The 26,528-nt window shown below is 46.8% G+C and overlaps 1 protein-coding gene across 12 annotated transcripts in view; it reads left to right on the forward strand.

Annotated features, from left to right (window-relative positions):
- The window catches only part of BLK (BLK proto-oncogene, Src family tyrosine kinase), a 150,753-nt gene that overhangs the window by 74,924 nt on the left and 49,301 nt on the right, over positions 1-26,528 (forward strand). For 2 of the 12 annotated variants that reach the window (XM_043542111.1, XM_043542104.1), the window contains exon 2: positions 7,858-8,062. The gene's annotated coding sequence lies outside the window, so the exon portion shown is untranslated. Of the gene's footprint in view, positions 1-7,214; positions 8,063-8,544; positions 8,635-26,065; positions 26,148-26,528 lie in introns of those variants that run through there. The other 10 variants (XM_043542107.1, XM_043542108.1, XM_043542109.1 and 7 more) reach the window with 10 other exon arrangements.

Below are 26,528 nucleotides of genomic sequence, written 5' to 3' on the forward strand. Positions count from 1 at the left end.
TTCTAAACTTAATCCAGAGACACTCAGGTTTTTCCACAGTTTCGTACCGGAGCTCTGAGCAGTCATACTGCTCCCTTACATACAGTGCTACTCCCCCACCTTTTCTGCCCTGCCTGTCCTTCCTGAACAGTTTATAACCATCCATGACAGTACTCCAGTCATGTGAGTTATCCCACCAAGTCTCTGTTATTCCAATCACGTCATAGTTCCTTGACATCACCAGGACCTCCAGTTCTCCCTGCTTGTTTCCAAGGCTTTGTGCATTTGTATATAAGCACTTGAGATAACCTGTTGATCGCCCCTCATTCCCAGTATGAGGCAGGAGCCCTCCCCTCACAGACATTCCTGCCTGTGCTTCCTCCCGGTATCCCGCTTTCCCACTTACCTCAGGGCTTTGGTCTCCTTCCCCCGGTGAACCTAGTTTAAAGCTCTCCTCACTAGGTTAGCCAGCCTGCTGGCAAAGATGCTCTTCCCTCTCTTCGTAAGATGGAGCCCGTCTCTGCCCAGCACTCCTCCTTCATGGAACACCATCCCATGGTCAAAGAATCCAAAGCCTTCTCTCCAACACCACCTGCGTAGCCAACATGAGGCGTGCGGGGGTATATTTTGTGCTCGGAAAGGCACCTCTTTTCGGAACCACTCACATATCTTTGGGTTCAGTTTCAAAGTGGCCACCTTCAGTTTACCACCGACCATTTGTACATTTTTTTAGTTCCTGCTCAAATGGTTTAGCAAAAGCACCAGGATATCATCTCGGTGTAACAGCCAGGCTGAGAGGGGCATTGCATATCACACCCTCTCCATTCGTCTCTCAAATGTGGCTGGTGCATTGCACAAGTCAAAAGACATCTCTTAAACTGCCCCAAGCCTGGTCCTGTTGGGAAAGCAGGTTTTTCACTTCCACTTGCCAAAACCCACTTTTAAGATCCAGTGTGGAAAACCAGATGAAACCTATTATAGCATCCAGGGTATCATCTATTTGTGGTAATGGACAATAATCATTTAGGTGCCTTCATTTAATGTTCTACAGTTCCCACAGAACCTGGCGCTGCCATCCCTCTTCTTGGCCAGAGCTCTGGGTGAGAATCACGGGCTGGTTGAAGGCTGAGTTATGCCTTCCTGATACATTTCCTCAATGGCTGATAGTGCCTCTTCCCTGTTTGCTACTGGCAACTGGTGAGGTGGCTGTTAAATGGGTTGGCTTCCCCCAGTATCAGTCGACTGCTGGACCAGTGCAGTACAGCCTATGACTCTGTTAGGTCAGGAAAACATCTCCTGATTGCTAACCAGAAAGCGTCTCAGGCTGGTCGGCTGTTCCCCATTTAGGCGAACAGCATTGCACCGGAAGAAGACCAGTAGAAACTCTGGGAGCTCACCTTCCCTCCCACTCAACCTTTCCTCTTCTAGTTTTCTTCTAGACTGGTATTTAACTCAACCACTAATTCACATTTTGCAAGGGCAGCCCTCCCCCCCCTTTTTTTTTTACTATTCTCTGCTTGTCAGAAAGGTTCTGCAAATGAACAGCGATCAGTTCTCGTTTCAGATCCACAAGAGCGCTAGCAACTAAGATTTCCCTGAGTGCCTGAGTCTCGGACTAGTTTCAATCACTCCCTAGGTGTCCCTTGCTGGAAAGCCATCACAGCACGTAGCTGTTATAATGGTTTCTACCCTCAGGGGCAGGACAACTTCCTGACTGCAAACCAATTGCCTACAAACCATTCCTCTTGCTTGGGCCATGTCTTTAAAGGGAATTTCCACAGACTGAATTTGTCAGACATTTTTCCTGACATTGATTACACAGTTGTTCGCCCTAATGAAATCCAAGCCAATTATTAGTTCATCCACTCTTTCAGCCACCCAGATGTCTTGCTCACATTTCAGAAACTCAGTTTTCTCCAGTCTTTGGACAGGTGCCCTTCCCCAAGTCACTATCTGCATTTGAGACCAGTTAAGTGGCTCAGTTTTGGATTCACTTTTCCCTAGCCTGTTTAGCGTGTACAGTCTAATAACTGTCATGTCTGAGCCCATGTCACACAAAACAGATCCTGATACACACTCAGTAGCCAGACTCCCATTACTGTTGTGGAACCACTCAGATCTAAACAAACCTGTGGGACTGAAACATGTACCTCCAAATGTTTCCCCCTCAACTTGGGGTTCCCCCCATTTTCTGAACTGGGAGGGAGGCTTTCACTAGGGGCTTGCAACGGTCTCTCTTGGCCTGCCTTAAATTTATAACAATCATCCTTTTCGTGGCCAATTTTTTCACGGTACCAGCGGAAAAGGAACTGGGTATTATAGTGGATCACACATCGACAATGTAACACTGTTGCAAAAAAACCACAAACATCATTCTAAGATGTATTTGCAGGAGTGTTGTAAGCAAAACACAAAACGTAATTCTTCCACTCTACTCAGCACTGATAAGGCCTCAACTGGAATATGGTGTCCAGTTCTGGGCACCACACTTCTGGAAAGATGTGGACAAATTGGAGAAAGTCCAGAGAAGAGCGACGAAAATGATTAAAGGTCTAGAAAACACAACCTATGAGGGAGGATTGAAAAAATTGGGTTTGTTTAGTGTGGAGAACAGAATGCGAAGGGGGCATTTAGTCTTCAAGTATGTAAAAGGTTGTTATAAAAAGGAGGGTGATAAATTGTTCTCCTTATTCGCTGAGAACAGAACAAGAAGTAATGGGCTTAAATTGCAGTAAGGCAGATTTAGATTTAGACATTAGGAAAAACTTGCTAACTGTAAAGGTAGTTAAGCACTGGAACAAATTACGTAGGGAGGTTGTGGAATTTCCATCACTGGAGGTTTTAAGAATAGATTAGACAAACACCTGTCAGGGATGGTCTAGATAATACTCGGTCCTGCCTCAGTGCAGGTGACTGGACTAGATGAGCGACCGAGGTCCCTTCCAGTCTTACATTTCTATGATTTAATTGAACTGTTTCCTTTAATTTTGGCATTATTGCCAATTTCCCTTGTTTTGCAAACCAAATGTATCATTTGTGCCAATCGTTCAGTACAGTCCCGGGCCAGATTCGAATCCCTTCTTTCATCACACATACTGAACACGGAGCTGTACTTACAGGACTCGTGGTGATCAGCCTCCACCTTCCTCACTCGCAGCTGCTTCCTCTTCTGGTGCACTGCTGCAAGAAAAGATCCAAGTTCTACACCCACAGCAATGGGAGGAGTTCTCCTGTCAGCGTAGGTAACCCTCTCCCGTTGCCGAAGGTAGTGTCTTCACGTCAGCGCTACAGCAGGGCAGCGGTGCCACTGCAGTGTTTTAAGTGTAGACGCACCCTGAGCTGGCTATGATTTTGAACTGAGACAAAGGGAGTTTTTCTCTCAATGCTTTTATATTATTTGAGTTGGGACAGCCCGACCTCTCCCCTCTGGGCCCCTAGAAAACTGTTGTAAGTGTCCCATCTTATCCAAGTCCTCTGGCTCTCTCTCAATTCCTTATCCAGATGGCTGCTTTCCACTGTGGGCCGTGACCCCTTGATTTCCTTCTGTAGCTGAGGTTTTAGCTCAGGGGTGGCCAGCCTGAGCTTGAGAAGGAGCCAGAATTTACCAATGTACATTGCCAAAGAGCCACAATAATACATCAGCAGCTCCCCATCAGCTCCCCTTTACCCTGCTCCCAGAGCCTCCCGTCCGGCAGCCATTTTACCATTCCAGTCTAGCTGTGCTGCTGTGGGGTTTCCCAGGCTTTCCGGGCACTTTGTAGTTGTTGCTCCAACAGGGATCTCATCTCAGTCTGGAAGTCCCTGAGGCCTTTTTGGGAAACCTCCAGTTCTTGTTCTAGGTTTGGCTTAAATCCTTTTGCAGTCTCCAGCTCCTGCTTTAAAGCCTGCTGGCTACTTTGGTTTTCTTAAGGCACCTCCTTTGTTTGTTCCATCTTGGTCCCAAAAGAATCCCCATTCCCATGCCCTCTCCTTGGAAACTAAATCCCACAGCAAGCATTAATGATGCCCCTATTTGACCCGAGTGGCTAGTCAGCGTTTGGGGCTGTGTGGGTGTCCCAGTTGGGGGTAGAAATTAGTCGGAGCCAGGTATTTCTTTCATACAGTCTTGTTTCATTTGCAAAGAACTGTGTCTCTGAACACAGAAGGAACCAAGAACAAAAAGGAGCAGTTTCTGAGCTGACCAGCCACTCAAATCCTTTTAGCCAACAACAGACCCAAAAGCTCTCTAGCTTTTTCTTCCAGGGTCAGCCAGACTGTGGTTACAGGCTCCTGCTTGGCTTTGCTTGCCTTTTTTCGGGCAGGTCTACATTTAAAACCAAGGGCGCCGGAACACTTTTAATAGTGGGGGAGCTGCGCCCCATCCTTATTCCTGTCCGCGTCCCCTGTCGCCCCCTAGAGCTGGGGCCAGGACCAGGGCCGTGGCTCCGGGGGCCGGAGGGTGGATAGGGGTAAGGAGGCTGAGGCTGGGGCCACAGCTGGGGACAGGGCCGGAGCCAAAAGTGGAGTCCTGGGTGCAGGGAGGCAGCCGGGACCCCAGGTGCGGGGCCAGGAGCAGGGCCCCGCATAAAACCTGGGGGTGCTGCCGCACCCCTGGCTCCCGCACCTATGCTTAAAACGCTGCACCGGTGCAGCTGCCCTGCTGCAGTGCTTCAGTGAAGACGCTGCTATGCCAATGGGAGAGCTTCTCCTGTCAGTGTAGTTAATCCACCTCCGTGAAAGGCAGTATGTCCACTTCTCCTGTCAGCTTCTCCTATCAACTTAGCCCTGTCTATGCTGGAGGTTAGGTCAGTATAACTGTATTGCTCAGGGGGGTGGATTTTTCACACCCCTGAATGATGTAGTTAGATCAATGTAAGTTTATAGTGTAGACCTGGGCTTCCTCTTCCTCTCTCTCTGTTCTTCCTATGACCTTCATATCTGTGTGTTCTCTCACACTCCCACCCAGAACAATGCTCAGCCTTTAACGCAACCCATTACAGGTTTCATCCAGCGCATAACAATATTTAATAGCTTGTCTAGTTCAATACTCCAGCAAGGGGGCTTCCGTCAGATCCTTTGTGAAAATGAGAAGAAAGCGGTATGGGAAAATAATTTCAGCCCATCTTTGTTATAGGATAGAGAGGGATGGTGGGCAGGGCAAGATGCTGTGGTTTAGGCTTTGGAAATTAAAAGAAGAGTGGCCAATCTGATTCCACACCAAGAAGGATCATGAGGGCAGGAGCAATTTAGAGGTTAGAACACAGAGCAGGGAGTTAGGAGTTCTGTGTCCCATGAATGCCACTGACTAGCTGTGTGGCCTTGGGCAAGTCACTTATCCCCTCCCTGCCACAGTTTCCCCATTGACAGAGGGATAATAAATTGTCGGCACAATCCAAAATACAACGTTGCCCAATGTTCCACGATTGTACTATGCAGGGTCATGTCCCTGGTATAACATCACTGAGCTCAACGGGGTTAGTTACCAGCTGGATTTCATCCATTTAGTTTAGGGCAGGACTATAGTGTCTCTTGCTGAGTTCTTTTATCTCGATCCTCTTCAGCTTCCGTCTGATATTTTATCAGTGGTGTGGGGGTTGCTAAATAGCCTCTTAGACTGGATTGCCTGGTGCTTAAATGTCAATACACTCCGCCTCTCACAAACCACTTCTAATACAGCAATAAATCCAGGGAGCTGGGGGCCCTCCACCAAGAATGCCCTATATCCCTAACCCCCAAAGACCGGGGAGACCTTCTTGCGTTTAAAGGAACAGATCAAAGAAAACAGAACATCTCCGCCACATTTCCATGGCTGCATTCCCCATAGTAGGCAGGTTTCAGGGCATATATGGCTTTCTGGATTAATACCAGTCCCCTGAATTACAAACAGCAGAGCAGTCTGGAGCACAAATGTAACAGGTTCACTCAGGGCTGCCTTGTCCTGGCGGGAAGGGGTCTCCATGGGGAGCGCTAACTAGAGGACAATACGATGATCCAGCATAGAGGTGACCAAAGGAGAGTGTAGTAAGGAGGTCATGTGACACGCACAAGCGCTGACCTCAGTGCCCTGGCCCCCCCCGTCCCCTGATATGGGTCAGGGTTGTGCCCCTGTCACATGGTAGGCGTCAGCATTCCAGAGAGGCCCCCTTCCACGAGAAAGAGACGCTCCCATCTGTGTTTAGCCAGGAGACAGTGTGCTTTTAGCCAGCATTGCTACCTGGGATTGCAGGGGCAGAAAGCGGCCCAAACCATGCTCCTAGATAGCAAACCCCTTTGACAAAAGGTTGGCACATGCTTCTATGGAGGGAGGTGACAAAATTCATCACGGCCTCCACCAGCATCACCTCTGTCTCGGCTGATGAAGCTCCAGCCAGCTTGCCTTCATCCACGCCCAGTTTAAAAGGCATTAAAGTCAGTGGAAAGATTCCCTGGCTTTGCTGGGTTTTGGCTCATGCCCCGGGTGAGAAGGGGGGAAAGGCACCATCTGGATCCGATGAAAACAGGGGTCAGCTGTAGAGCTGAATGAAATTTTTCAACTGCTAATTTTTCCTGTTGGAAATTCAGATTTGGGACAATTGAACTGTTTCACAAATTCATGTCGATTCTGGCAAAGTGTGTAGGTCCGTAAAAACCAAAACCAAATTCAATGTTTGAAAAGATTTCAATGTTTTGTTTTGACATTTTCTAAACAAACCATTTCACTTTTTCCATTCAAAATGACTCTTGATTTCGATACTGATTTTATTTAAGAAAACTTGGAAAACTTAAATGACTCAAAATCAGACATTTCGTTTGACCAGAAATGAATCCCCCTGCAATTTTTCTGCATTGCCAGTGAACTGAAAAAATCAATTATTTGCCCAGCTCTTGTCAACAGAGGTGGGTTTCTGGGTTTGAAACCTCAATGAAGATGGTTGGGTTGAAGTGTCACTTCAATATGGCACTACACCGCCCTAGATATACAATAATCTGGGAATTCAGCTCCGTGTCCACACAGCCCCATTCATAGCAATAACACGCACAGAAGTACCACAAACTAAGGGGCACAATGCCGCCATGAGCTCTGTGTGGACACACTCTTGTTCCAGCACAGAACACTGTTGATTTCCATAGAGCTCCAGGAGGGGGCACAGGGCTCTGCCCATGCAAAGCTGATTGCAGTATCAAGGCCTAATTGTACAAAAGGTAGGAAAGCTCACATGACAAATGCAAATCCTCACACTCCCCAGCGATAGGGACAGACTGGGCAGAGTCTGAATTACCACCTTCTGCACGTCCCATCCCCAGCTGCTCTCCTGTCTCTCAGTCTAATCCTTACCTCATCTCTGAAATGCAGCCAGCTCTGGCATGGAACATAACTGTTATTTAAACATGCACATCAGCTGTACCTCAGTCCCAAACAGAAAGTGAACTAGAAAACAGGGCAATAACCTAGATGAATACACAGGGGGAATTTTAGTTAGGCAGGATGTATAATCATTGGCATTGGAATCTGGCCAGAGGTAAATCCTCTCTCATGTTCAATTTACCCAGTACATAGCTCAGTTCCCCCCCGGCTGGCCAGAGGGCACTTACTTGTGAGCCATTATGTAGAATCCCAAAGGCACCTAGCCAAAAAATTTCTGGGCTTGATTCTTCTCTCATTGGTATACCTATCTGACGCCCTTGAGCGGAGTTACATTCGAATTGCATCAGAGTGCGTTAGAAGGGGAGCAGGCACTATTTGCACCCGGGTACTGCTTTTCACGTAGCCTGGTGAGTCTTTGCGGGGTGTGGGGGGGTGTGGGAAGAGCACTAATGAGCTGGTCACTGTTCTAACATTAGCTTGGCGTGCGTGGGGTGGCTGTGCTACCAGCCCCTAATTACTATAAGTGTAACAAACCAGCTAGATTTGTCATTCAGCTGCTCTCGGCAGGAAACCACTAACAGCAGTCAACTGACAGAGCCAAGAAGAATTGGGGTTTCTCTCGGTGTGTGTTTTAAGAATCAAAACTTATCAAGACGGGCTTATGTTCCTCAACACACACCCTGCAAAGGAGCTTTTCACCCTGGAGGATGACTAGAAGTTAAAGAACTATGCTGTAGTCCGATCAAGAGACACACCAAGGTAAGTGCCTGCTTTTCCATTAGCCCCACTTTTCCATTAGCCCCACTTTATCGTGAGGATTATTCTTTCATTGGTTGCATAGTACCCCGACTACCTGCCTTATTACAAAAATATTATATGGACTAAACAACCTCTTGAGAACCCTTCCAGCCCTACGTTTCTGTGATTCTGTGCTTTGCGGGGGGTCAGATCCTCAGCTGATGTAAACTGGCATATCTCCACTGACTTCAATGGAATGATGCTAATTCACACCACTTGAGGATCTGGTCCATTAATATTCAGTGCCGAGGGGCCAGGTGGTTAAGGTATTTAGGTGCCTGAAGAGGCAGATAGGCACCTAGTGACACTTTCCAAAGTGCCCAAGGGAGTTAGACACTTAACTCCCATTGAGTTGAGCAAGGTTGCTCATTAATTAATGTTGAGCTGGAAATTTGCTGGGTAGCTAACGGCAATCTGATTTATTTATCGGGGTTCTATTGCAGTTAACTGTCAAAATCCAGTCTGGCAACTTCCCTCTTGGGCATTGGTCACCTTCTTTTTCCTGAAAGAATTAAATACATTGAAACATAAAGGTATGATTAGCTGCTTCTCCGTGTGTTTTTTGTGAAATCAGGGCCCAATCCTGAAGTTAATGGGAGTTGCAGGACCGGGTGCTTAATAGATAAATTATGCTTGATGTATTGATCTCCTGAAGGACTGTGTGTGGTTCAAACCAAAGCCTTAAACCTCCATCATGGCATGACGGGCAGAGAAGACACTGTAAGAAGAGAGCACTTCTAAAATGACCTGTCTCCGCTTTGCCCCACAGTGGGTTATGTGATTCAGTGACATTTCTCTCCTCTTGGGAAATATTTTCCACTTTCTCATTTATTTTTTAATTTAAACCCTGAACTTTGTAGCTCATTATTTAACCTGGGTAAGGCAGACAAAGGGTGCAATTTAATTGGGGATGGAGCTTCTGGGATGCTGGTGATCTCAAACAGAGTGAGCTGGGGTGTAATTGCTTCACTCCCAGAAGACTTCATCACCCACACACCTGGGATCTTCTGTCTAAACCTCTCTAGCTTTCAGTTGTCTGTTCCCCAAATCTTCAAATTCTCTAAGGAAGAGCTCTAACTTGCAGCCCCGTGACCTTATGGGTGTGTTTGATTTCAGTTGGCATTCTGTGCATTGAGTGCATTGCCTGGTTGCAATATTGAGCCCTGTGTTTGTATCTCAACCATTCATGCCATGGGCGTCGGCCCAGATCCTCAAAGATATTTAGGTTCCTAACTCCCATTGAAATCAACATACCCCTGTCCAAAATACAGAGCAGCTAGGGGAGTTTAGCACCTCAATATCTTTGAGGAGCTGGCTGTGTGCCATAACACTTACAAACGAAGGGCAAATTTTTCCTCTCCAATCTGCACTAGGAGTCAGGACTCCTGGGTTCTTTTACATCCATCTCTGCCACTGACTCTTTGTGCCACCTTGAACAAGCTGCTTAATCTCTCTGTGCCTCATCTGTGAAATGGGACTATTTACACCTACTTCCCAGGGTTGCTGTGAGGCTTAATCAATTAAAAATCATAAAGGGCTTTGAGTTCTTCAGATTAGAGATGCAGTATGCGTGAAAAGTGTTATCCTGATCTGCATGGATTCCTAGTGCACACTCAACACTCCCTGTGTACACTGACCTCTCAGAGCTACTGTGTATATTGGACAGAAGTATGTTGCAATAAATTAGCAAGAAAAATGGACAGTTGCACAGAAATAAAGGCAACCTGGTTAATACTGGATCTACATTTGCAAATGCCATGATACCAGCTGAAATAGTTGAGTCAGAGTATTAAATGACTTTAACAGAAGGGTTTGCATGGACCTTTGAGGGCTGCAGACCCCGGCTGGAGGGTATCTGATTGTAGCAATCACAGATTTTTAGTAGGATCCTGATGAGTTTATTTCAGTGCCATGACACAGGCTTCAAAATGGCTCGTAAATGGTGTCAGTTCTCGTTTTATTCGGCAAAAACAAGATTTTGCTGTGCATGGGTTAAGGAAGCTCAAAATCTGAGCCTCGAGACTCTAAGGGGCAAAAAAATCAAAAATATTTGGACCAAAATTCTCAACTTGAGACATTGCTAGTCTTTTAATTTTTATCTGCAGCTCCCACTGAGTTCTGCTGGAGTCGGGGGCTGCTCACCATCTCTGAAAATCAAGCCCATGGTGTCTTCAACTGAGCACCCAAAATCACTGGCAGCTTTTTGAAAACTTGGGCCATGCCGTCCATTTCAGACGGGGATCTGGGCTCCCTTGTTTTCGACTGTGGAGCTCTTCCTTCACCCAAGAGGTTTTTTTTAAGTCCCCCACGGTGCCCACAAAAATGTTCCTGTTCGTAGGTCCACGGAATTCCTGGGTTTGTATTTAGCAAAGGATAGTGTAAGAAAGGAGGCTCCCTCCCCCAGCCCGGTACCTCATGACGGCTTTTGAAAGGTGTACAACCACTGTTAAAAATCACCATGGAGTTAAAAGGAGCCCAAGTCGTACAGTGATGAGCAAGGTAGGAATGCATGGATACTACACTACTGCACGGTTCTTTGCAAATTGTTTAACAAAACTTCCTCGTCTTTTTCTTGTTCCATTTCTCTCTCAAAATAAAAAGATGTTTCAGAAGGACACTTTCCCTTTCCTTTTTTACATCTCACGAGACAGAAGAAAGGCACATTTATTGCTCAAGGATCACTTAGGCTGTGATCCTGCAGTTCACTCCGGAGTGGATCCTATTCCCCATTGATACCAATAAGGCTCTGGGCAGCCATCGGTGTCTACTTGCTTGTATAAATGTGCAAGATCAGGGTCCTAGAGCTAAATCCTGCTCCAGTTGATGGCAATGTCTAAACTCCCATTCATTGACATCCGTGCTGGGCAATCAGACCTTTATTTAATGCTCCCAGCATTTCTCGTCAATGTCTCAAATCTGTGTCCGGCTGTAGGAGCAGTAAAAATTAGAGCTAGTTAGCATGAGATGAAATTAGCATCTAAAGCAGTGGTGGGCAACCTGCAGCCCGCGAGGGCCCATCAGGGTAATCCGCTGGCAGGAGGCAAGACAGTTTGTTTACATTGACTGTCCGCAGGCACGGCCACCCTCAGCTCCCAGGGGCCACGGTTCGTTGTTCCCGGCCAATGGGAGCTGCGGGAAGTGGCCTGAGCCGCAGGTTGCCCACCACTGATCTACAGAGATGTACATGTAACTTCCACTGCCCTTGACAAAAGATTACGGTCTCTGATTATCATTATTAAGTATGGTGGAGATAGCAACCATCCCTCGATATGCAGCTCTGAGCCATGGATTAATGAACGTCCCTAAATGCGGATTGATGGGATACTAGTGGGCTTGAGCAGTAACATCTAACCCCCATAAACAGGAATAGCAACCCAATTCTGTACCTTTCATTCTCTGCACACAGAAGTGCCGTGCTGGAAAGACAGTGCTCAACCTCCCAGCCGGCCCACTGCATGGAATGTAAGACGCAGGAGAGCTGACCAAAGAACAAAAAGCAATGGTTTGGGACTGATTTCTGTGCCGACTGATGTGGGGGAAAGAACAGTGAATAACTGATTTGTCTGACCATGACCATGGCTGGTTGACGAATTAAAAGCTTTATTAATGAATAATGTATTTGCTAATTGATTAGGAAGTTTCATGGACTAATCTGTTTGTATTCTTCATCCCACTGCACTATTCCAGTTAAGGGTCCCTGCGGCTCCCCCACTACCGTGTTATTGCAGCACTAACCCATTGAGCACATGCTTACAGGCCACTCAGCACACAAAAGGCAGCCCTGCAACTTGAGACAATACCTCTCCAACTGTCGAGACCCAAACTGGGGTAATGGGCAAAATGAGGGACAACAAAATTGTTCACGCAGGAAAGTTCAAATGCAGTAGGATTCCTTCCACCAGCGCATATAGCTCTCTCTCCAGCAATGATTACGGGTGTCTGGTGCAAATAATTTTCAACAAGAAAAGTAAGGGACACCTGATTTGTGTGGAAATTTGGAGGTAATCTTGGGACAAGAGGAATGATATCCCTCAAAATAGGATACTCAGGAGGGGGGGTGCTTAAGAAATGGGCCATGGGCAATAGTAAAAGCTAGATGAGATATATGGGGAAATCAAAGGCATATGAGATATGTATGAACGGAAGGATTGAGAATAAAGCTATGCTAGATTAACAGAGAAACTTGAGTAAAAGATATATCTTGTTTTCTGTCTCGTCTTTTCTCTTTTTTCTATCATATATTTCACTGTCAGTGAATGAGAAGTATTGAAAGAGAAATGTCCGTCTTCAAATGGGACAACATAATACAAATAAAACTGATTGGGAAATTGTTTTTTCCTGTGAAACATTTTGAAAAAAAAAAAACACTACTTTTGACAAACACTGTTTTCCATTTTTGTGGATATTTTTAGTTTAAATTTTCGGAGTTATCAATGGGGAAAAAAATCAGTTTTTGGTAAACACTGAAAATATTTTGGTTTTGACTGAAAACCGGAAAACAAAATCTGTGGAAATGGACGTTTCACAAAAATTTTACTTTGTCAAAAAAAAGTTTTGATAAGAGTTTTTTTTTATTAGTTCTAAATAATAGAAGAGAAAAGTAATAGCCAGAGTGTCCTGAATTTACAAGACAGGTTTGAGTGAGGTAGGGCTAGATGCTGGAAATTCTGGGCCTGATCTGAACTGTGCGTTACTCCAGTTTTATGCCTGTGTAAATCCACTGATACTGCACCACTGAAGGTAATGGGAGTTTTGATATTGACCTCAAAGGGAGAAGGATCAAGACCTAAGAGATGTTTCCGTGGTAAATAAGATAAATTTACAATACCATAAAACTGGAATAGCCCCATAGGGAATCAGGCTTATAGTCTGCATTACTTTGCTGTAAATAAGTGAATTTCGATAGCACACAACCTTGGGCCCTGGTCTCATGCCTTGTACACCCAGACTCCCCGCTGATTTCAGTAGGATGTTGTTGATATCAAGATTGCAGGGTCTGCCCCAATTTGGTTCAGTGTCTTTCATGTAAATTGAATCCTGATAAGAGAAATAATTAAATGACATTTAGATGAGGAATAATAGCAGAGGGAGAGAGAAACAAAGAGCTCTGGGCAAGGGAGATACATATGTTCAGATGAGAATTAGAAAGGTGGAGACTTGTGGGAGCAGACAGAGAAAAGCATTCCAAGGACCTTAGAAATTCCCTTACTCAGATCCTGCCAAGTCACTGATCCTAGTTGAGAGGGAAATGTTAATCTGATTGAGACTTTGATATATTTCTTGACCCCATTAAAACTGTTCAGGAACCAATTTATTTTTTGGAAGTGGGATCCAATTCCATTTAAATGATCATCTCTTGTGTGGGAATATCAGTGAAATGGAGACTTGAAGAGGAAAAACAAATTCCTGATCGGTCTTTTCATATGTGCATAATTGCCTAACTCATTCAACCCTGTCTCAGCTGCCTTTTCCTCAGGTATAGCAAAAATACTACAGCTGTAGGGCCAGTCCTTAGCACCTCATGAGTCAGATCCTCAGCTGGCCTAAATCAGCATAGCTCCATTAACTTCAGTGGAGCTGAGATGATCTATACCGGCTGAGCATCTGGCCTCCTCTATATTCAGGCTTACCTTCAGCTGATGGGAACTACAGATGAGTCTAGCCCCAAACCCCAGAACTGAACACACCAAAACTTTGGGGAAGTTTGGATTCAGTTCTGAGTTTCACAAGTCAGGCTTCTCCCTGGATACAGCCCAGCGTGACCTGGTAAACTCTCATGGTCCTCCTAGAGCTGTGGGAGGGAAAACCGCAATGCTTGTGAGGAAACAATCATGAGTCAAGTCCTCAGCTGCGTCTAAATGGCCCAGCTCATGTAAAGCGGCACGGTTTGGCGGATTACGCCAATTTACATCCGCTGAAAATCTAGCTGCAGTTTTTGTGCAGCCAGAAAAAAGGTGGTTGAGGGAGGAGGGAGGGTAAAAGACATCATCATCTCCACAGAAAGCATTCTTCTCCCCTCCCCTGCCCCATATCTGAGGAAAATTTCCATATATGGTTTCCAAAATTGTCTACTGCTCCCATATACCCGAAACTCCCTCCCAGTTCACATTGGCCAGCCACTATCCTCTCTTCAGTCAACCCCCTCCTCGGCGCTCCTTTCTTCTGTGACGTCCATGAGGAGTCGATAATAAGCCATCATCATAAGTCATTTTAAAAAATACTTTGTCGGGCCATCTAGAAGTGGGCGTGACGGAACGGAACAACCCCGTCACCGTGTTTCTACAGACCTGCAGATGATGACGCGAAGAGGCGGATGGGTAAATAATGATGAGACCAGGGCACTCAGAGTTGCACAAGGGATAGCTTGGTAAGCTGGGTCCATTCGAACAAAATGAGTTTTAGTACGTGCAGTTAGACACGTAGGAACAAAGAACACCGGGCCAAGCCTCTGGAAATGGGGCCAGTATCCTGGAAAGCACTGACTGTGAAAAGGAGTTGAGGGTCATAATGGGCAAACCATTGCCAGCGCAATGCCATGGCATGTGGAGCTAGTGTGATCCTGGGATGTATAAGCAGGGGAGCAGCGAGTAGAGCTGGGTTTTTTGGTTTGCTGGCAGTGCCAGGAAAAAAAACTGGTTTGGTTTGGCCCGACGTGAAACTGAAATTTTTCGGAATTTTCAGCAAATCAGAAAAGTCACCAAACGTTTCCTTCTGGGTCAACAGAAACGTGGCAGTGCCTTGAAATGAAACGTTTCATTGAATTTCTGTGCAGCTTTTTTTAAAATAAAAGCAAAGGAAATGATGGGCTAGATTCACCAAGCGGCTGGAAGGGGAGGTGGTGCCATGATTGTCCCCTTTTTCAGGCAGGGGCCCAGTGGTTAAGGCCCTCACCTGGCATGTGAGGTACTTGAACCCAGGGTTCCCTCTCAAGGGCTGTGGAGTGCCCTAACAACAGGCTATGGCTAGACTTGGCAGAATTCCATTTTTAATCTTTCCTAATTTCGATCGATGCTGATGTTTATTTTTAAGCATTTTTTCTGCATTGATCTATTTAAATGTTCACAGTTGCAAGAAATTATGGGAGGTCAGACAATGGTGGGGTGTCAGACCATCATTATTCATTGATAATAGATACTGAGGTTCCAAAAGGTGCAGCTTAGAGCCATGAAAACACAAATTGTCAACATCACACGTCAACATCTACAAAGTCAATGTCCTTCGATCGATCTCTAATGGAAGTCCTCAAGCAGCATTTTCCTTATTTTGCCTATCTGCACATTTTGATAATTGACTGGAAATACTTTTTCATCCGTTGGGGTGTGTGTGATGAGATCAACGTTTATCGACATTGACTGATAAAAATCTCATCTTTCCAAACCTCACTATCGGGTATCCGGGTGTGGGACTCTTTCAGTTTCTCCTTTTGACACTGTTTCACTTTGCATAAAATACCCAAATAGTAACCGGGCCAGGAGATGTGAGTCCCAAGTCCATGCTCCAATGATTATTTAATTATTTATGGGATGGGGTAACTAGGTGAAATTTAATGGGCTGTTATACGCAAGAGGTCACATTGGATGATCTAATTGGCTCTTCTGACCTTAAATTCTGCTCATCATCTTCCTACACCCTACCCACTCCCTCCTTGTTGCATGGAGTCTACAGCTGAATTGTCTGCCAATCACAGCAGGTCAGGAGGTTGCGACCCTTTCTTTCCACCACAGACCTCATTGCTATGATTCATGCCTGTGTCACCCCCAAGGATGATTGCCATGTGCTCTGCTTCGGGCTACGTCCCTACATCCATTCGGAAGCTGAAGTTGGGGCAGAATGAGACAGCCTGCTTGCTAAATGGGATCTCTTGCCATGAGCTGGGTGCTTGCAGGACTCAGGCTGGAGTTTAAGGTGTTGGTACCAAGTACCAGCCCTTAAAGCACTAAATAACCTGGGCCATAACAAGAGACACTGTCTCTCTCTTTGAGAGTTCTCCCCATACATGAGACCAGTAGAGGCACCCAAGTTGGAGTTCCCCTGGTTATAAGAGAGGCAGCTGTAGGCTGTCATTCTCTGTGAGGGCCCTGGAACTCCCTCCTGCCTGTCCTGAAATAGCCTCAGTCTAGCTTGTTGGGAGGAGGTGTTCCCTGAGGAGTAAGATTTATTATTATTAATATGACAGCAGCCCCAGAAGCCACAACCGAGATCAGGGCCCCATTATGCTCTGCCATGTACAGCCATCAGAAGCGGCACTCCCTACTCTAAACAGACCAAGCGTGGGAGGCGAGACAGAGGCGTTGAAATTATGTGACATGTCCAAGATCCCCCAGGGACAGTTAGGCAGAGGACCCAGCACTCCTGACTCCGACGTGAGTGGTCTTGGCACTAGACCATGCTGCATTCATGACCGCGGTTCCCTAGCACCCCATGTTCTCGCAGCCTTCTAGCAGTGGGAGCTCTTAAAATATTTCTGCTCGCTTGAGAGGTTTTTGCCAGTTCCAGTGGGTTTTCTCATTTTAAGTATAGAGAGCTTGTCTCAAAACAGAAGAAAGTTTTTGAGTGGACTTTCTACTCATTTCCCAGACCTACTGAGCGGACTTGGGTTGATACTAGACTATTTATACCTCTCAGCTGTATCTAGTCACAGCGACTCTGTCCTACCTAAGCAGTGGAGAATAAGTTCTGAAGAAGCAACTTCCCTTTTCATAGGAGTAGGAAGTGAAGCTGTGGTGAGAGCAGAGAGCTCAGGGGCTTTCTCTGGCTGTGGAGGAGACCCACGCCCACCCCCGCCCTGGGTGAATCTTGTCTTGTGTTCAAGTGAAGCACCTTTTGTTGGTTTATCCTGAAACTGCATCCCCGGCTTCAGCTAAGTGGAACCGATAAAATGAAAGTTCAGGAGGAAGAAGTTCAGCAAATGCCTACCCGCAGGGCTTCCTCATTTAGCTGTCTCCTGGGCATGCAGACATCATGGTGTGAATGTTAAACCATGAGGGTAATTAACCACTGGGACAATTTACCAAGGGTCATGGTGGATTCTCCTCAGTTGGAATCCTGTGGCCTGTGTTATACAGGAAGTCAGACTAGATTACTACAATGGTCCCTTCTGGCCGTGGGATCTATGAAACACTTGAGCCTGTACATGGCTGTGCTTGGGGAAACCCCTGCTACATCGGGGTCAATGAGGCCCCAGGCAGCCCCCAGGCATCCACCCACATGTGGTCAGTTGCAGAAACAGGGCCATACTTTCCATGAGTGTTAGTAAAAGTAACACACGCGTGGGGGGATTAGCCCACCTGGGCCCCACCCTGCAACTGCATCCAGAGAGCAGCCCTTTGTGCCCATGCAGAGCCCCATTGACTTCCGCGGGTTTCCCCACGGGAAGGGGTCCACCCACGCAGAGCTACTTGCAGAATCAATGCCTCAGTGACTTGCATAGATTGAATTTTCGTGAAGGGCCTGATGAAAACTGACACCTCCTTCCTTTTATACTGTCTCATAATCCAGGAACCGGGGTCGCTCAGTTAAAAGGAAACAGTTCTTTTTGCAGCCTATAGGCAAAGCCCAGCAGGTTTTATTAAATAATCATAACAGCTACTTCTTACAGAGTGCTTTTCATCAGTACACCTCAAAGTGGTAAATGTCATTGTCAAATTTAACAGAAGGGTAAACCAAGGCACAGAGAGGGGAAATGACTTATCCAAGATCACCCACCTGGCCAATGGCAGAGCTGGGATTAGAACAGAGGTCTTCTGAGCACCACTCCTGTGCGTTATCCCCTAGGACATACTGCCTCCCCAAATACTGTAGCTGAATTAGTTTATGGCTAATTAGAGCTGGTCGACATTTTTGGAACAAATTTTCATTGAAAATGGTCTTTTTATCAAAATGTGCGAATTATTGCAAGACCAGCTTAGTATAACCAAGTTAATGTTTCCCCCCCCAAATGTTTTCTTTTTCAACATTTTTCTGTGGAAAGTTTTGCCGAAAAAGATTAGCCCGTTTCTTTACTTCCAAATATATTTTCACTGAGTTGTTTGTGGGTTTTCATGCAATGGAAACACAGCTACTCAACTCTCCACGACAAAGAGGAAGAGAATCTAAAATAGGTGCAGTGAGCGTCAGATGCGCTAAACAAAAGGTGCAACACCCAATCTGGAGTCTCCGCTGACTTCACTGAACCTTTGAGCTTAGTAAGGACTTCATGGGTTGGCTCAATGGGCAGGGCTGGAGGGTAGGAACCACGGTTGTCTGCTCTGCAAATCCACCCTCCATGGCTGCCCTCGGGGGACAGAGTGGGAGGGTGGAGTACAGCAGTCTTTAGCCCCCATCGAGTCACCTCTTCCCCCAACCTGCAGAATCCTAGGGCTTGGTGCATGATTTTGCCAAGGTCTTTAGTCCCTGGATAACTGGACACTTTGTTTTTATTATCCCAGCAGACAGCAAAACCTGGGAAGAGATAACAGTTTGCAAAGCTGCCTCTCAAACCATCTTTTCTCCCCCTCCTGCTGGATGTGCACAGAAGAGGGGGGCTGCAGGAAGGGTGCTCTTCTTGGCATTCATGCCCTTCCCCAGGTTTGAGATAACTCAGGCCTTCAGGGCAGGCATCGGGCCCAGCTATTTGCTTAGCCCTTGGGGGTGCAGGGACCAAGGTGGTTTGTTTGGGGGAAGATGGAGCATATATAGCAGCTGTCAGGGAATGGTGGCTGGGTGGGTCTGGTTGTGTTGTCCGAGTCGTTGTTTGGGACTGATGGTGTTGCACAGGATTTGTCAAAGTGCTTAGGTCCCAGGATGGGGGATTTCTGCCCACGCGAAAGGACCAGAACCTTCACTGATGTAAACTGGTGTAGCTCCATGGCTGGTGATTTACACCAGCTGAGAGTCTGGCCCCAAGGGGCCTGGCAGGACATGATGCTTTGAACTTCTGGGTTCTTTCAAGCCAGGTCCTTTTATTGCCACTCTGGGGAGGTGGCGAACGGCATCTACAGTCCTTTGTCTCCTTATGCCTGGTAGGCACTTTCCACTCCTAAAGAGAACTCCTCTGAGCTGTTGGGTCCTGCTGTGTCTTTGTTCGCCTTGTCTTGTTTGGGACTGGGGAGGTGGTGTCACGCACTGTGGGGTAAATTGTGGCTGCCCCTGAGTGGATGTTCCCGGATGGACAGGTACTCTTCCCCATCCCAACATCTCAGTAAAAGAGGCAGCCAGAACTCACTGCACCCCTGAGCCAGCCACTACACCTGGGAGTCATCCTTGTCCAAAGGGGGTGTGGCCAGACAATAGGGGGCATGGCCAAGGCACTGAACCACATAGCCCACTTGCTGGCTTGCAAAGATAGGCATGGACAAGAGCACACACTGTTGTTTACCTTAAGCCAGGGGTTCTCAAACTGGGGGTCAGGACCCCTCAGGGGGTCGTGAGGTTATTACTTGGGGGGGGAGGAGGTTCGCAAGTTGTCAGCCTCTACCCCAAACCCTGTTTTCCCTCCAGCATTTATAATGGTGTTAAATATATTAAAAAGTGTTTTTAATTTATAAGGGGGTCGCACTCAGAGACTTGCTATGGGAAAGGGGTCACCAGTACAAAAGTTTGAGAACCACTGCCTTAAGTGATGCAAATACTGCCCCCTGGGGCATTCTGCTTGTATCTCCCCCTTTGCTGGGGCACTTCCCCCTCCCCCTCCCTCCATCCCCTGCACAGCCGCATAGAGCAGGGCAAATGCACAATCTAACCCTTTGTTTGGAAAGCACAGAGTAAATACGAAATTAATTGATGATGTTAATTAGCAATAAATAGACGATAAAAAATAAAACCTACATCCCTGGAGGTACAATCTAGAGTAAATAAAGCTCCAAGGACCTGCTGAGCTTGCCCGTGAAAAGTCTCTTACTGCTCAGCAAAGCAGCTGGCAGGATTCAGCCAGTTGCTGTTCTCTGTGAAATCAGCAATTTTTCCTGCAGACAGGGGTTTTGATTAGCAAACAACCACACCGGCGGCAAACAGAGATTTTTCTACTTCTGGAGAGAAAGAGTTTATTTTCCCCTCCCTTCTCATAAAGCTTTTGCATCTGCTCCTCCTGGAGCCCCTAACCCCTCGAACATGCGGTCTATCATCCCAGCCGGCTTCCTGCTAGAAGGCACCACCTTTTGAAGCAGGCTTTAATGAACCAGTGGATCTGTTTTTTGCTGGCTGGATTCACCTGCTGGAGCGAGAAAGCTGGAAGACTCTGAGAGACAGGTGATTCCGAACCAGCCTTTGTTTGGATGGAAGTAACAAGCCGGCTTGATGTGATTTGAGAGATCCCAAATTAACCCAAATCGCAGTTACTCCATTCATGCACTTGGAGCACAGGTTAAGGTGGCTTTGAAGCATTATTTTTCTCCCTGGGTTATGGATCCATGCAGGAGCCTGTCCGGCCCCAGGTGTAAATCAGAGAAGCCTCTGGGCTGCTCTGACTGACCCACTGCTTCTCATGGAGCCTGGGAGGCAGGGAATAGCCCTAGTGTGGTGCATTCAACCACTCCCCCGATCTGCCCCAGAGTTGGGAACAGGGGCACCACAGAGCCCTCCTTATGCCAGCTCTACCCTCTGCGCAGGGGGGCTCAGTTCTACCTTCTCGGGGTATATCTACAGAGTCAAGCCAAAGTTCCCCCCATCCAATGGCTCACTGGGCTGACCCAGGTAAGCCGCATCTGTTTTATACGGTGCACAATGGTGTGATGTGGTCGGCATCACCTCTGCCCGTCCTTGATTGCCTGAACCCAGTACCCATTCTGCAGCTGGGGGAACCAGAGTCAGCCTTTCAGTGTGAGGTCGAGCAAGACTCAACCCCACAACCTTTAGGACTGTGATCAAGCACCTCAACGACTCAGCCCCCAAGAGGCAGTATAGTTATGCTGTAATATAAACCCAGGTGTGGGGGACCTGGGCTTGTGGACTCGGTGTTTCCAAGCTTATGCTTGAGTGTCCACACTGCCCTGCAAAGCTGGGTTTACCATTGCTGGACCTGGGTCCCACAGCAGTGCTAGCATGTCTGCACTGCACCACACAGACCTTCTGACTCAGGTCTGCAGTTCAAACTGGATCCACGCTGCAAAATGACAGGGCTTGGGCCGGAGTCACAGCAGGAGTCAGGGTCTGGCCCGCCCACCTCACAGAGTCATAGGATCCGGCTCCTGAGAGCTCGCTGACCCGCGTCAGACCGATCTTTGTGTGGAGCAAAAGGGGGCTTGGGCCCAAAGCTGAGTCAGAGCCCGGGCTTAATATGAAATGTCGACACTCACTTTACGAGCCCTTGCACTGCCAGAATGACATAAAGAGGCCTATATGAAACTGCAGATCAGGCCCAATATCTTTATATGGCAAAGGGGAGACTGGATAGGATCAGAGCATCACGAATAGGATAGGACCAGTTCTCAAGCAGGCTAGCATGTATGTTTGCATCTGCAGCACATGCTAGCTGGGGGTCACCCTGCTCCTTTGCAAAGGACCAAGCAGTCGTGTTCTGGGCTATCCTGCAGGAGCAGGACAGCACCACTCCATTTGCCCTGCACCCAGCCTGGCTCCTACCAGTCGGGGCAGCAATTGGCTTAAGGAGCCGCCATTAACGGTGACGAACTGGCAGCTTTTTGGAGACATCCAGCAGAGCTGGAGCCCTGTTTAGAACTAATTCCCTGTTCCCAAACATCCCCAGGGCTCCTGTAAAACCGGGGGTGGATTTCCCCAGGCTACCCCCCAGGAACATTTGCTGGCCAATATTGCAGCATTAGGAAAGCAAAGCAGATGCCAATGCCTGTGAGATGGGAAAGTTTAAATTAGGCCCTGACCACATCAGCCACTGCATCCTGCTACAGGAAGATAGTCACGCACTCCACCTTCTCTGCCTTAGCTAGACCTTGTCTCTGATGGGGACTGTTTATAGTATAGTACGGTTGCATTATCTTACATCTCTTTCTTGCCTTAACCTAGGTAACTAATCATTTAGCAACTCAAAAAACCAGCGAGGGGATGGAAGCCAGTTACGTTATATCTGAATAACTGTAAATAAGTAGGGTTTTCTTTTTCAGAGGCAGAAGATAAAAATATAGGGCAGGATTCCCCGGTATGCTGCAGCTACTTTGCACTGCTCTAGTGATACAATGCATCCCGGGTTTAATGGGCTGGTTTTTCAGCTGCTTTGTGTTGTCCTACTCGTGCAAAAGAACTGGAGAGGACTGGTGAATCTGGCCCATAAAATGCAACCACACGGACAGCTCTGCAAACAACAAAAGAGACCTTGGAGTGTTTAATGCGGTGGGGGTCTGATTTACCACTGCACAATTTCACGAGAGTGAGGTAGACAGGTGAGCAGAGACCTCTGCTTTTTGGCTAAACTCTGTTTTATTGCTACCTTGTGATCCCAGACAACATCCCTTTGTCTCTTTCATCCACGTGTTTTGTGCTAGCTGGCACCTGGACTGTAAGCTCTGAGGGGCGAGGATTGTCTCCTTTGTCATTGGCCTGAACAATGCCTCGTGCAAGGGGGCCCAATCCTTGATCCTTGGACCCAAAAGCACTATTGGGACAGGAACAATATCATTGAATCATAGGGTCAAATTCACCACTATGCTCTGGTTGTGCAATGCACTAGTGAGTGTGTGTTACAGGTCCCCTCTGGGCCAATCCACGAGGATATACGTTGGTGCAGCCCCCAGATACAGAGTTTGGCTCTTTAGCTCAAACCGCTTACGCTTTTAGCCCCATTTCGGTCCCCAGTGTGTCGGTCCAGAGGGAGACTGTCCCAGTTGCTTTGCACTGCTCTGGAAGCTCCAAGCAGCTGGAGTGGACTCCTGAATCTAGCACACAGAAATCAGAGATGGAGAAGACCTATTAAGTTATTCTTCCTGTCCACCCTCATGGTTCTGTTGGAGCTGAGCTTGCTCACATTGAAGTCAAAGACAAAAACTTCAGTGCCCTTCAGTGGGAGCAGTAGAGTGTTTGTTCCTCTACAACAGTGGTTTTCAACCTTTTTTCAGTTGCAGACCCTAAAATTTTTTGAATGGAGGTGCACATCCCTTGGGAAATCTTAGACATAATCTGCAGACCTTCAGGGGTCCACAGACCACAGGTTGAAAACCACTGTTCTATGGTAATGAGAACCTTACATGGACCTCAGAAACATAGTATGTGTCTCCAGTCTCCATAGAATCATTGAATATTAGGATTGGTAGAGACCTCAGGAGGTCATCTAGTCCAATCCCCTGCTCAAAGCAGGACCAACACCAACTAAAACATCCCAGCCAGGGCTTTGTCAAGCCGGGCCTTAAAAACATCTAAGGAGGGAGATTCCACCACCTCCCTAGGTAACCCATTGCAGTGCTTGACCACCCTCCTGGTGAAATAGTGTTTCCTAATATCCAAGCTAGACTTCCTGCACTGCAACTTGAGACCATTGCTGCTTGTTCTGTCATTTGCCACCACTGACAACAGCCGAGCTCCATCCTCTTTGGAACCCCCCTTCAGGTAGTTGAAGGCTGCTATCAAATCCCCCCTCACTCTTCCCTTCTGCAGACTAAATAACCCCAGTTCCTTCAGCCTCACCTCGTAAGTCATGTGCCCCAGACCCTTAATCATGTTGTTGCCCTCCACTGGATTCTTTCCAATTTGTCCACATCCCTTCTGTAGTGGGCGGGGGGACCAAAACTAGACGTCATACTCCAGGTGTTGCCTCACCAGTGCTGAACAGAAGGGAATAATAACTTCCTTCGATCTGCTGGCAAGGCTCCTACTAATACAGCCCAATATGCCATTGGCCTTCTTGGCAACAAGGGCACACTGCTGACTCAGTTTCCAGTCTCATTTTAAAGTCATCAGCTGATTCAGTGGTTTAGCCACTTCCTTTCAACTTCCCACTTGAAGTTCTTGTACCAAAACACCAGCCTTACCGAAAACCAAGTGCTGACAAACAAGAAGGTGCAAAAGTCAATGCAGACAGTCCCACAAGCAACGGTCACTGTGGTGAATGGGGGTTACAGGAACATGCCACGGAGAGCGGGCAGATGAGCATGTTCCTGGTTGAGTGGTGGAGCAGCCCAAGACTGACCCATTATAAATAGATCTGGTTTTTACACAAAACTTTTTTGGGGCAAAAAATGCAGCTTTGTCGACACCGAAACATATTGTGAATTCGTGTCAGTTTTGCCAAATCGTTTCAGTCAGAAAAAAAAAAAACTAACAAAATTTTCAGAAAAAGTCAAAACATTTTGATTTTTCTGTTTGAAACAAGATTTCTTTTCAAAAATTCCTTTCATTTCATTTTTAAAAAGATCAAAAATGTTTTAAATGCTCAAAACTGATACAAAATTTGAACTGTTTTGTTTGACCCAAAACATTTTTTTTTTACTTTCGATTTACCAAAAATGTGTTCAATTCAACCTGAAACTCATTTTGGTTTTATTTTTTGAAATTGCTGGTGAGCTGAAAGATCCATTATTTGCCTAGCTCTCCTTGTGAGAAGTAGATTAGTTTCTTTAGTGTGGAAGTCATTGCCTGGACTTGAAGTCCAAGGCCAGCTCCATATTACAATGATGGACATTCAGAAACGCAATGGGATGAACCCCACAGTCCTGATTCAGTTGAATCGATGGGAGCTTTGCCTGAATAAAAACTTAGTAAGGACAAGGGTGGGGTTTTCAAAAGGGTCTAGCAGAGTTTGACGACGGCTATTGAAAGTTGGGTACCTAAGTCCCTTGCACTTTGGAAACTCTCACCGTTGAGGTTTTGGTCCCCAAATGGTTTGTGGGCTTTAACTACTTATGAAAGTGCTTTGTTTCCATTCTTGTCGTCATCAAGCTTGCTGTGCGATACATGTGTCTACAATGAGGGTTGGATCTTCAACTGGTATAAATCAGCGCGGCTTCATTGACCTTTATTTACCCTGTCCGTGTCTCCCCCCCCCCCCCCGATGTTTTTTCTAGAAGAACGGCTCTAGGAATTATTTTAGGGACGTTCTGTGGCCTGTGTTATACTGGAAGCCAGACTAGCTGATCAGAATGGTCCCTTTTAGCCGTGGAATCTAGAATCAGTGTGATCTGGCCCTGAGCATTTAGCCACCACATTAGCCATATCAGTGTAGACACCATTTTACATCAGCGCAGCATGATCAGTGCGTGCAGCTCACCCCACGGTAAGGTCAACTGGCGTCACTCACGGGGCTTTGTCCTGGCGCCTGAATGCCCAGCAGCAATAAGGCTTAAATGTCTGTCGGCTGGAAGAGGTATTTGAGGGCTAAATTAAATAGGCTTTTGTGTCTCTAAAAGTAACGCAGGCTTCCTTGCTGTGGGCAGAATTACGCTGTGCTGAGCTTCAGGAGGTGTGCCTCTCCTTCCGACCTCACTCCACCGACGTGTGCTGTAACATGGGCCTCAAAAGCTGCCGGGCGGGTGATACCTTTTGCAGCAAGAATGCCGCAGACATTTTATTTCATTTGGGCTGGGAATGAGATGGGATTCAAGGGCGAAAATCTGCACTGGTCAATGCACCAAGAGGTATACGCTCTTGCAATGGACGTCCATCCTTTTGGGTGCATCTACACTGTGATAAAAAACCCGCGGGAGCAAGTCTCAGAGCTCGGCTCAGCTGACTTGGACTCGCGGGGCACAGGCTGCAGGGCTATAAAATAACAGTGTAGATGTTAGGGTTAGGGCTGGAGCCTGGGCTCTGAGACCCTCCTCCCACATGGGGTCTGAGCCCCGTGAACCTGAGTCAGCTACCCCAGCCAGCTGCCATGGGTCTTTTATTGCAGTGTAGACATATCCTTTGTTACTCTGTGAAGCACATGGCATCTTTTGATGGTGCTGTATAAATAATCAGTGTGTCTGTAGCCTTTGTGTTTTTTCTGGCATACTGTAGGAGCCTGATCGTTGGGGTATATTAAAATCTGTGTTAAAATTGTAGACTGTCACTTTAAATTTTAGGGATTTTTGGCTGGGTGGGGGGGCGTCTAAAGGGAAGTGTGTTATCTGGGCCCTACCTAGTAGCATCAGTCAGTCAGCAGAGAGCCAGCCTAGTGTAAGGCCGGGTGAGTTGCACCTTTCTGTTTTGGGGAGTAGCCTGCTTTCTCTCTCTTTGTTTTGGGGGGTTTGTGTGTTCTGAATTCTAAAAAAATAAAGTCACGCTACATTACAACCTTCCAGGAAGAGTATTTATGGTTCTATCTAACAGCTCTATGTGTATGCCATGAACATAACAATCCCATGCAGTGCTGATTGCCCTCAACTCCCATGGACCTGAGTGGGTAGAAAATCTGTTATTTCAAACGAATTCTTTTGGCTCAAAACTGTCTGATGCCAAATTTTGGTTCTTTTGCAGAAAGCTTCCAAACTAAATGAAACTTTTCATTTCAGATTGCAATTTGTGTTTCATTTTTGGTTCCAAACACCAAAAACAGTTTGATTTTCAA

The sequence above is a fragment of the Chelonia mydas genome, chromosome 3 (assembly GCF_015237465.2).
Source record: "Chelonia mydas isolate rCheMyd1 chromosome 3, rCheMyd1.pri.v2, whole genome shotgun sequence".
NCBI lineage: Eukaryota > Metazoa > Chordata > Testudines > Cheloniidae > Chelonia > Chelonia mydas.